Source organism: Ictidomys tridecemlineatus, unplaced genomic scaffold (genome assembly GCF_052094955.1).
Source record: "Ictidomys tridecemlineatus isolate mIctTri1 unplaced genomic scaffold, mIctTri1.hap1 Scaffold_4363, whole genome shotgun sequence".
NCBI lineage: Eukaryota > Metazoa > Chordata > Mammalia > Rodentia > Sciuridae > Ictidomys > Ictidomys tridecemlineatus.
This window is the reverse complement of record NW_027522823.1, coordinates 62,696-75,720: the sequence shown is the minus strand read 5'-3', so window position 1 is coordinate 75,720 and position 13,025 is coordinate 62,696. Positions and strand designations below refer to the sequence as shown.

General features: G+C 37.9%; 1 pseudogene; it reads left to right on the top strand.

The window, feature by feature from the left end:
• Window positions 1–926: 926 nt before the first annotated feature.
• Window positions 927–1,865, top strand: LOC144373569 (olfactory receptor 5V1-like; annotated as a pseudogene).
• The last annotated feature ends 11,160 nt before the right edge of the window (window positions 1,866–13,025 follow it).

Below are 13,025 nucleotides of genomic sequence, written 5' to 3'. Positions count from 1 at the left end.
TTTGCTGATAGTATCATGTCATATTCTTAATTTATTTTATTAGAGCATAATAGTTATACATAGAATTTAGGTTGATTTGGAAAAGATCCTACGTGCATGGAATCTGATTTCCTCCATTCAGTTTCCACTCCCCATCTCCCTCCTATTCCCGCCTCCATTCTCCTTTCTGTACTGATCTTTCTTTGGGTCATTTATCTGTTAATTTCTGACTGGTGCTTTCTACATATACATACAGGTGAAGTCCCCTGTTTTAGACTTCCATATGCACATAACATGATCTGCGTAAAGGCCTTTCACATTCCCTCCCTTCCCAAATCTCTCCGCCCTCTCATTCTCTTTCTACTTCACTGATCTTCTCTGTATACTTAAGATAGCCAGTCCAACCCCACTTCATCAACTTCTTTCCTCTATTTTGCTCTGGCCCTGATAATTTCAGCATTGTACAGAAATAGTTAACTTCTGCCTTTCCGAACACAGAGATCAAGATTGATGTAAAATGAGAAAAACTCTACATTGGAAAACACTGAAGGCAACACTGACTGCTTCTGCAGATGATGACTCTGCTTTGTAAATTTTTTTCTTAACATTTGCAATGAAAATGAACTTCTCCAAAAATCCTATGTTTACATAAAAAGAAAACAGGAGATAGAGATTACTGAGACAGTGAGAAATGACTTTACACAATGATGAGGTCGAATGGCTTTCTGTTGTCTTCTAGCAATACTCTGGTTACTCCCACCCACCATCACCCCTGCACATGTGTGCGGCTCCATGGGTCATATTCCCTGAGACCAGTCCCACAGGTTATCAGTCTCCAGTCTGCTTTTCATTCGATATTATTTGCCATGTTGCTGCAGATTAACTAGCCTGTTTGGGGTGCTCTCAGTCCATTTTCATTATGATCTCTTTTTCTCTGTTTTGTAGCTATGGCAACATTGGAAATGAGCAATCAATCATTTGTCACTGAATTCATCTTCTTGGGATTTTCCAAACACTCCAACCTACAGGGCTGGTTCTTCCTGCTCTTTCTGGTCATTTACCTGACCACTCTCTTGGAGAACATGCTCATAATAGTGGCCACCAGGGTCAGTCCTGCTCTCCACACTCCAATGTACATTTTCCTCAGCAATTTGAGCTTCTTGGACATCTGCTACACATCCACCACCCTCCAAGTACTGATGATGAACTTCTTCTAGGAGAAAAAGCCCATTTCATATGAGGGCTGCCTTTCCCAGACCTTCTACTTGGTGACAAATGCTGGCACAGAAGGCGTCTTACTGGATGTGTGGCCAGTATGACTGCTGTGTGGCCACCTGCCGTCCTCCTCAGTACCCAGTCATCATGAGTGTGAAGGTCTGTGTTGGCTTGGTGACTGGGTCCTGGCTCTGTGGGCTGATGAATTTGGTCACACACATGGCTCTGGCCATCACGCTCACTCTGTGTGGGCCCCACCAGATCAGCCACTTTCTCTGTGACACCCCATTGCTCCTGAAGCTCTCCTGCTCAGACACCTCTGTCAACGAGTCTGTGCTCCACGTTGTCAGTGCCACCATGGGCCTGAGCCCTTGCCTTTTAACTGCAGGCTCCTATGCACTCATCATGGTGGCCATCCTGGGAATTCCCTCTGCATAGGGCAGGAGGAAAACCTTCTCCATCTGTGCGTCCCCCCTCACTGTCGTGGTGGTCTTCTATTGAACAGCAAACTTCCACTATTACAGGCCCAGAGAAGGCTGGACAGGCACACCCTGGTCTCTGTGCTATTCTGTGTGGTGACCCCCATGTTGAAGCCCATCATTCACAGCCTGAGAAGCAAGGAGGACCAGAGTGCCCTGAGGAAGCTTGCTGGGAAACAGACTGTAGAGTGAGATTAGAACTAGATGATGGTTTCATTCTAGAAAGTGTCTTAGTTGTAGAAATATGTGAACTCTTCAGCAGCAATTACAAGAGGGCTCTCTCCATACACAGTGTCTCATGACCACTGTGGTGCCCCTCCAACCAGGGGAAGCACATTGTGCTTAGTATGTGACACATTGTGACCTCACCTGGGTTCTCTAATCCACAGGTATTTCAGAATATTTTTATTACTTTTCTCTCCAAAAAAAGCCCATACCCAAAGCAGTCAATCTCCTTTCCTCCAATATTGCAGCTCTACCCAAAACTAGTGAATGTGAAGTGCTATGTGCAATGTGACTTTGACTTGCATTTTCCTAATGTGTCTTGATTCTAAGTTTTACATAAACACCATTTCTGTGTTTCTCCTTCACATGTGGAAAAACCCATGTATACACTCAAGTTTCTGTGGAAATTTTTAATGAAGTAATACCATATACACCTTTTGGATCTGACTTCTTTCACTTAAGATGTTTGCAATTTTCAGTTATATTGTAGCTTGTATAAGTATTTTAGTTTATTTCTCTTTATTGTGACTGATTTTCATCTTATGAAAATGCCACATTTCTTTGTTCATTTTCCACTGGATAGTAATTTTTACTTTGTGTCTGTGTGGGTGTCATACTGCAGATTGAACCCGGAGCCTCCTGCACACTAAACAATGTTCTACCACTAAGCCAAAGCCCAACCCTTTTAATAATTTTGTTTTGAGACAGGGTCTTGTAAATTTGCCAAGGTTGTCCCTGAATTTGTGATCCTCCTGCCTCAGCTTCTTGAGTAGCTAGATTACAGACCTGCCTGGTCATTTTCACTTTTTGACTAATATGAATAAGATTTGTATATATAATATGAACATTATATATAATACGAACATTATATGAACATTCATGTACAAATCATTGGTGGACAACTTTTTTATTTATCTTGAGTTTGTAAGTAGGAGTGGAAGAGGTGGATCGTTAACTCCATATTTAACTTTCTGAAGAAGTTCCAGATCATTTTCAGACCAGTGGAACAAGCTTACCTTATTATTAAGAGTGGTGAATAAAGCTTCTGATTTCCTCACTCCCTTAACAACACATCATTATCATTTCTTTTATTGTGATGACCCTGGAATGTGTGAAGTGCTTCATCAAATGTGCTTTAGCTTTGCCTTTCCATGATGGCTAATCATTCTTAAATCTTTTAAAGTACTGTTAATTTGTCTCTCCTAAGCATGAGGAAAACCCCATTGTACTATGGAAAATTTTAAGTTTTAGAGACTTACCTCTTTATCTAATACTTTTATTTTTATTTTTGTGCAGCAAAATACTACAAGACATTCAAGCTTGTTGTCTTTTCTCCATCTGTGCCCGAAAGAGCTGTTTGATGACTCTTTTTTTCCCCTACTTTTAAACTCCATAGCAAACAATTTCTTCACCAGGTCATGAGCAGGATCATAAAATTAAGGGGCACGAAGTCATACAGGGTTTGGTAAGGGATCAGCCTTAGCAGGAGTGGATCAGCTGAAGATAGTGGGGATTCTTCTAATATTGTGGCTTCTGATATCTGTCCATCTGGCAAAGTATGTAACATAAAGGAAAAACTTCATATGCCGTGCAAAATCCATCCCAATAAGTGTACACCCACTCTGAATCTTTCTCTCCCTAGGGGAAAGCGAAGGCAGTCTTGAGGATTCAGCCACTCAAAACTTCTTAGCAGAAATCTCACTCTGAACTTCGCTCACCCACATCCCAGAAGAGAGAGGACGCTGATCTTCTCTCTGCATGCTGGGAACAGGTGATTGCCAAGACATTAATGAATCCAACAGCGAATTAACTGCTCTCCATTGTTGCAGTTGAACTCAAGCCATTGCCCTTGAGTTGTGTTTGCACACTGAGGAGTCCCAGAGCAGCTGCAGAGGAAAGGCTAGATGCATATTCCCAACAGGTCGGCCCCAGACCTCTATAAATGTCCATCACAGGAAAATGAATTGTGAGAGATCAGAGGATTTTGACTCCTTTATAAGGCCACAGATATGCGACAGGCAACTTTTAGAATAACAGGTCCGTTTTGTGGTGAATGGAGACCAACAGCCAGTTTTACCAAGAGCTTTCTTGCAGCCCAGGTGCTAGTATGGAGAGCAGCAAGGGCCACACCAAAACCAGAAATCTATGCCTCTCTGTGAGAGTTTCTGGTAAGTAGTTTATTTACCATCACAATTATTAAAAACACTATCCCAGAATCAGGATATACCTACACATTAAAAACATATTACAGAATATGGTACATATTTTCATTACCATTTTGATGGCATTTATGTAATGACCTATCGTAGCACCTTTTCTATGTGTGTCTAAGTTTCCACAATACTACTTGTATTTCCAGAGTAGAAATAACTTCAGAGGTTATCACAAAACCTGAGGGATTTAGCATGATGCCTCCAGTACTGGAGGAAAACCCAAAATATAACCAGAAATCCTGGGATGCCTAAATTCCTTAAGTGAGATGGTGTGTGTGGAAAATTACTTATGGTAAACAATAGATAATGCTAAGTGTTAATTCTCTGCTTTTGATGAGCAGGACAGAAAGGAATAATTTTTATGGAGAACGTATAGGGACACATTCTCATTATGATACAATATAGCATAACAATAGACCTACCAAAATATCTGTTTAAATAAAAATCATTATTGTAGAAGAAGTTATGTTTAGAAACGTATTCATTCACTAACTAGGGGTTTTTATCTTTATCTTACAACACATGGATGCTTGGGGAGGGGAGTTGCAAGCAATTATTAACTGTAATAAATCCCTGAAGCTTGTGAGTAATCTACTTCATACACAACCCCCCTCCTTTAGAAATATTATATTTTGGGGTCAGTCATAAGTGACTTCATTCTCGGTCACCTGACTTTGAGATGACTGATTGAGAAAGAAAGATGCAGAGCTGCTTGTTCTGTGGGAACTGAGCCTATGGTCTCCATAAGGGATATGTTTAGGAGACAGGAGACACTGAGTTCCTCAGAAGCCGCTGGGCTATGCTGCCTCACTTATGCCCACAGAGGCTTTATTTTTCTCAGCAAGATATCTGTACCAGAACGACTGAACAGAAATTTCCTCTCGCCTCTGTCAAGTCTCTGTTAGATCCTTTAGGTCCCACACAGTACCGTCTTTAAAGAATCTTTTAAAAACTCTGCTCCATGTATGTACTTGACAGACCTTCTTCATTCTTCAAACCTTTACTGAGTGCACATTTACACAAGGTGTTGCCCTAGTGTTTAAAACCCAATTGAGAGGCCCAACTAGGACCTGGAGAAGCACATATTCACGATGCAATGAGGGGCTTTGACAAGTATTAAGTGCTCCATTCCCAGAGCTGCCCAAGCAAACACTAAGGGAAAATAATGATAATTTGTGGATTACATAGAATTGTTACCAAGTTTCCTGCACATATTGAGTTCATCTTCCCGTTAGATTGTAAGTTGGTTGAAGGACAGTGTCGGAGACCAGCTCCAACAGGGGGTCTCAGGAGACGAACGGATAGTGAGGAGTCCGTGAAAGAGGGGGTGGAGAAACAACACAGACGCCAAAGTGAAGGTGTTGATCCCAATCTTGACTTGTGAAGTTGATCATATATACTTTTCATTTTGGCAGGCTTACAGTACTTTGTGGTTACAAAACAGGAATCATTATTCAAACAAAACAAAATATTACGTAGCTACAATTAGAATAGAAGAATGTATTTTGGCTTATGCATAAGCAAGCATTTGTACTTTCAGTTCGAGTTTTGCTTTGAGCTGTTTATGCTTAGTTAACTTTTAATAATAGTTACAAATGTCCCAAACTATTGGCCTATACCTTGAATATTCTTTCTTGACTTACTGACTGGAACCGGTGCCATGGTTATGGCAAGTAGTTGATTTGTTATTACTTGTAATCAAACAAAAGTATGAGCACAAACCATTGTGCACAGGAACAAGAACAAGTTGCCCAGTACTAAGCACTAATCTATCTTCTTAACATTAATTTTCCTTCTCTAGATTTAAATTTAATTTCTCAAAACTTCCTTGACAGGAATACAGGGAGTTTTTCTTTAGACATTAACAATTTACACTCCACAGCTAAATCATTGCATTTAGAGCAAACAGATCTATGCTTTAGAAATAATTGTATTAATTGGGAAAGTCATGATTTTTTTCTTTTATACTTAATGGTCATATGAGAAATCAAAACTATACTTATTAAAAGAATACAAAAACAAATCAGCCCAATCCCAGAATATTACTGCGCTCCTCCAGAGAATGGACGACTTGCGCCATCCACCTCAGTATGGCCTTGCCATTGCCTGAATCATGGGAGGGGCGCAGCAGGACAGGGATCAGATCTTATCCTCTTTGAGTTTCTTAGTAGATTTGGCTTACGACTAAATTAGACCCTGTATAGGAACAAAATTGGTTTGAATTGAAACTAACCACTACCAAGAAAAGAAATTTTAAAATCCTAAATGGAAAAGAGAATTTTTTATTTTGAAGAATTTTATAACTGGAAGGCTCTGACATATTGTAAGAGGTAATAATTTTTCTTCCATTTCCCCTTTATGCTAGAAGAAGCACAGGTGAAATAAAAAGAACTGAAAGAGCTGGCACAGTGGTGCACGGTTGTAACCCAGCAGCTCAGGAGGCTGAAGCAGGAGGATAGTGAGTTCAAAGACAGCCTCAGCGAAAACAAGGCACCAAGAAACTCAGTGAGACCCTGTCTCTAAATAAAATATAAAATAGGGCTGGGGATGTGGCTCAGTGGTCAAGCCCCTGAGTTCAATTTCCGGTAACTGCCCCCCTACACCCCGGCCCCCAAAAAACAGAACTGAAAGAGATGTTAAATTCTGAATTGAGTGCTGAATCTCCAAGACAGGATGAGGCTTTTTTCTTGTGAATTTATTAAGATTTTAAACCTACCAGTTAGGGGTAAGGGCAACCCTGCATGTTAGGTGAAAGAGCCCAGCCTCCCCCAAAGTGTGTCCTTGAACCTGCATCACTGGGAACACTTGGAACTCACTGACTGAGGCCAACAGTTTTGCACAATGACCTCTGATCTTTTACTTGGCTCCAAGTACCCACACCACATGGAAGTATATGAGGACAACTCTAGGCCAGGCCACATAGCTCAAAGATTTCACAGTAATAAATTCACATTGCCACAAGCACCTGAAATCATTCAGATATTTTTTCTGAATAAATTGACCTTGTACCCTTGTACTGTGTGTGTGTGTGTGTGTGTGTGTGTGTGTGTGTGTGTGTGTGTGTTTTAAGCAATTTACTGGGCAACATGAAAATTGGATTTAAAAATTTTAATCATTGCTTGTGCTATTGAGATCAAATAGGAATCATTGTTTCCCTGATGTGCATAAGGGTTTTTATGATCACACCATTCCTCCTCGTTTTTGTCATGCCCATTTTTTTTTTTTCGTTTGAGGAAATGAATTTATAAGGTTAGTCAGCAAAACATTTTATTTATTGCCAAAGCAATAAAAAAGTTCTTCTTTTAAGACTCTAGACTTATTTATTTTATTTTGTTTATATTTAGATTTTAAAATTAGTTGTGCTTAACAGAAGCACCGACTTTCTATTGAAATTTAAAAGTTTTAAGCTTCTTAAGGCCCTGAGATTTGGAATTTTAATGAATGCTCTGTTGGCCTATTAATCATGTGCAATGAATTATTAGAACCAAAGACAAAAATTTCTAGGCATTGAAGATAATATGACAGTTTACTAATATATGGTATTATCATCAGGTAACAAAGTATCACTACAAATAAGAGTTATTACATGATAAATTTTCTGAGTCAATTTCTTATTTTGTTTCTTAAATCGTAATTGTTAATACATATTAAATGTACAAATTAATGTACATTATGCAAATTAAAAGGATTCATTGATGTTTTCCTACTTGCATTAATATATTGTGCATTAATTTCAATTCTTTTTCTGTAAAATGGGGATAATAAGACCTTTAAAATAGCAGTATGCACAATTTCAGAGATTGTATTTTTAAATCCCTAAACATTTACATTTAGTTTTCTCTTTTACATATCCACAGACCATGGACCAATTTCCCATAGTAAAATCTGCTGGAACTGCCTTCTATGTAGAATTTTATTTCTTTTTCTGAATACATCTAGATATCTACCTATAAAAGAGATTGTCATATTGATATTTTTGATACAGGGAGTTAAAAGAAAGTACATGTCACTGATTTCTAAATGACTTGAAGTTCATCCAGGTAGTTGATAGAGAAAACAGAGAATGTAAGAAATGTCAAGTACATGTAGCTTCCAGCTCCATTTCAAAGTTGATTTATTGTAAATCAATGCTAATAATGTAACCTCTTGTTTAGGAAAATTATTTAGAGAAAGCGATACCTACAACTGATCTAGATAGTGTGGTGTTTTTACTCATTTCTGGATAAACTTTTACTACAATTTTTGTTAACACCAAGTATCACAAGAATCCCTACTTTCTCTATTTCCTTCTCTACTTTCTCTATTATCCTGGGGGATTTTATATTCACCCTTTGCTGTAACAGTTGCCTTCAAGACAATGACTTCCAAATCCACACCTGCAGTTCTAGGCTGTCTGTGAAGGGCATTTCCACGTGATTATCCCACAGATAACTCACATTCAACATTACTCAAATCAAATCCACCAAAGCCTCCTCTACATCTGCTATTCCTCACATATTCCTGTTTTCCTGAGTGATCCCAACAGCTAGCCAGCCTGCCCAAACTGATTTGTTGTCTTTAGCGTGTCCTCTTCAACTAGGACTTTAATGTTCTCCATATCCTTGTCCATGAGGGCTTCAGAGATTTTCTCCCACCTTCAACACAGCACGTCTTCAGATACAGACCACTTCATTTTGATCTTGGTTTAGCACTCAGAGCATTCTTTTGAACTAAACAGGTGTGTCTAAATCCTGGGGAACCAGGTTTCACAATAATCGACCCCTGCTCCTTGGACTCACACGCACAATTCCATGAGTGGGTCTATCTGCGTGTTCTAGACCTAGAGATCTGATGATTTTCTAAAACCCAGTCTATCTCCCTCCAGATGTCCCTGTTTTCAATCTGCACTCACCTGAAAGAGATTTATGGTCCCCTATTGTTGATACTCTGCAATCATTGATGTCCATGCTCATACTCAAGCCTGGCTTCCAGAGACACACCTGGGCTCTCTCACCCATGGCATGTTGGGGGGTGGGACGTTTTCCAAGGTTCCTATTGCCAAGTACCTTGCTTAGAAATCAGGCCTGACACAACTTCACAGAGCCTAGTCCCAGACCCATAGGCTGATACCCTGCCACCTCCCCTGAAGTAGCAGGCTCCTCAGAATGACCCAGGTCTTGGCAGCATCCACTAGTACTATCCCACCAGCCCCTTGAAGCCTAGTTGGAGTCTCCATAGAAACAGGGTACATCTATATGAAAATGGGCTCCCTCATCCTGCCCCAGTGTGATGCAGCTCTCAGAGAAGCTCAATAGTGAGGGTCTTTCCATTTATAGCAATTAGGATAACCAAGTGTTCTGAGCTTGCTGAGCCTTAGATGGCAGATTCCTGCTATATTCTTTGAGATTTCTGCCATCAATGTTGCCTGAGATGCCAACTTGCCATCCCACTAACTATAAGACAGTGTTCTCAGTCAAGACCAATCCCACAACCAACAACACACACACACACACACACACACACACACACACACACATGCACACGCCCATCCATCATGGTGAGCAAGGCTTTGTATCTGTGATACAGACCGAATGCACCCACCAATCACATTCACTGCTTCAAACAGATCGTGATGAGGAAACAACTGATGTCACTTGTAAAATGTGATATGTCCTGGACTATCACTGTGGTAAAAAAGAAGTAGAGAAATGCAAAAAATGGGAGAAAATACTTAACCGCTTAGAGACCTATAAAAATATTTAGATGTGGTTCCAACCAATCCTGAGTTAAAAATAATCTTAAAAAAATGCTTTCACTTCTATTTATCAATTTACTTACTTACTTACTTATTTACTTACTTACTTACTTACTTACTTACTTACTTACTTACTTACTGCAGTACTGGGGATTGAACCCAGTGGCACTCTACCATGAAGCTATATCCCCAGCCTTTTCAATTATTTGGGGCAGGGGGCCTTGCAGAGTTTCAAATTTATGATCCTCCTGCCTTAGTCTCCCAAGTACCAGGGATTAAGGGCAGGTACCACTCTTCCCCATTAATTACTTATTTATAAAATAAAGCTATTTTTAAAAATTGAACTATAATTTGTACTCAAAGAATACACAGATCTAAAGTGTACAGGTTTATGATATTTTAATAATATATATTAAAATATTTATAATATTTTACATATATATGAACTACCAAAAATAAGGATATAAAACATTTCCATCACTTTAGAAAATTCCTTCATGCTTCAACTGATATCACACCTGAGCTCAAATAAAAAAAAAAAAGACCACCATTATTACTTGACCATTAGAGCTGTTTTGCTAATTTTTGAACTTTATTTAAAGGAAACATATAGTATATATTTTGTATCTAGCATCTTTCCCCAGATAAGTTTTTTTTAGATTTGTCAATGTTATTAATGTTCCAGTATTTGTGTTTCTAAAGTAACTGAATTATTTCACTGCATGATAAACCGTGATTTGTCTTCTGTCCTTCGGCTGAAGTCATAATATTTGTTTGAGTTATTATGAATTTTTACACAAGAATTTTTTTAAACTGTGCATTAATTTCCTTGGAAATATGCTAGGAATGGGATTGTTTTGAATAGAATAACTACATATTTAACTAAATTAAAAATTACTAAATATTTTTGAAAAGTAAGTGTATAGACTTCAAATTTCACCTTGAGTATGTATCGAAATAGCTAGAAAGCATGTTGTTTTCATCATTATAATAACCAAAAAGAGCAGAAGAAAATGCAAATTAACGACTTTCCTTGACTTTATTAGGGATGAAAATTATAAGGCAAACAACTAACCAAAGTCTAGGGAGAGATAAGCAACCAAAATAATCCAGGCATTTTTTTATCTACGGAAGAACCTGATACATAGGAGTTTATTTATAAAAAAAATCTCAAGTAAAAAATGGTTAATGGATTGCTAAAGACTAAGTATAGACTGGTTTAAGAGCATAAAGACCCAGAGGGCTATAGAAATAAGATGTTTGTATTTTTTTTCTTTTTCTCCATGGATTTCACCAAATGCTCCCAGGAAGATAGGGAAGTATTCTGAGAAAGTGTCCTTAACGGTATCATTTCTTTGATAGGTGGAGGGACAAAGAGCAGCAACAGCAGTCAAAACTCCTCCCAGACCCATTTCCTGATTTTTTGCATAGAACAAAAGCTGTAATCTTCAGGGGCAAGAGTAACAGAAACTGTTACATTAGGACACTCAAAGGAAAACCTTTGCAGCTATGGAAAGGAACAGGCCGAAATGTCTAACGTCAGGAGGAATAAGAACTAGGCTCAGCCATATTGCTAGAAAGTGGGTCACTGTGAAGGCCATATCCCTGTGACTGAGTTTACAGTACCTAAGGCAGGGCTTCCTGGAAACATCAGAAATCCCTTCTCTGTTTCCCACTAGTCCACTAGCATGCATTGACTGAAAATAACAGTAGAATACAGCTGAGAATTCTTCAAGAAATAGATTATCTCTGGAGAACAGTGAAAATAGAATACACAAAAGCAAGCAGAAAACAATATTAACAAACTGAACTCAGCCATATAGAATAAGGATAACATTACAGTCAATTGAGATCAATCCCAGAATGCAAGGCTGGTTCAATATTCAAAAATTCAATCAACCGAATTTCCATAGTAACAGACTAAATAAGAAAAAAATTTATCATTTCAATAGATGCAGAGAAAATAAGAAAATTCAATATCTGTTTATGATAAAAACTATAACTAAATGAAACTAGGGAAATAGTCCAGTGGTAGAGTGCATGCTTAGTATGCATAAGACTCTTAATTCAAAACCCAGCACACATACACCAAAAAAAAAAAAAAAAACTACTAGTAAAAAATGGATAGACATTTTCTAACTTGATAAAAGGCATTCAGTAAATGTAATGTGCCAGACACATAGCTTATATTATCTCAAAACTTTTTTCAGCAGTTGTGAAATAGACATCATTAATATCCTAAGAAAGAAACAAACTGAGGAATAGAGATGAGCTGACTTTTTTACAAACAACATCTAATAAACAACAGATGGATTTCAATCCACATCTATCTGGACCAAGAGCCTACTGTTTTACTATAATATTTTTCATTTAAGATTGAAAAAGAAACAGAAATTTTAGTTCAAAACAATGGATCATGGATTAGCATGGGTAACATGATATAAAATCAGTAATTTTATCAATCATTTTTTTTCAGGAAATGTAATGTTTGGTGAGGTAAATCTTATAATTCAGAAGAAAAAAACATACCTAAGTATTTATAATTTGTCAAAATTTCTTGTATCTTATTAAACTTCAAAAAATAAAAGATTCTACTGAAAAAACTAGATCAATGTATTTAAAAGCAGGTGACTTATAATTTTACCTTTAAGAAATAATCAGAGATGATCACAGATACATATGTATGAAAGCTTCTATTCCAATATTTATGATAGTAAATGGAATGGAAGGTTTCTATGTTAAATAAAAAGGGAGATATTAACTTAATTTCATGTTAGGAAATTAAGATTACAAGGCAAACAGCTAAATAGAATACAACAATATTGGGAAATTTTGCTTTGGATATTTTTAAGATAGATAGAGGTAGAATGGGATGAATGCAAAGAGAGCTTTGATTTTGTGACCTGTTCTATTCTTCTGAATAACTTTCTGCATTTTCTTCATTTTTCCAAAATGAAAACTTATTACTTGAAATAACAGACATACAAAAAAAATTCATCACAGTGAAGCACAGTGTTAGGAGGGAGATACTGCAGATTCAATGAGACACAGGGGTTGATAGCTGGTTTTGACCACGTCTCCATTTATTCTTACAAAAGAGCACCCATGCAAAAGTCTGTGAGAAGTTATGCTCTCTCTAAAGTCACTCCTATACGTCTCTTTCCATAGTCCAGGCATCTC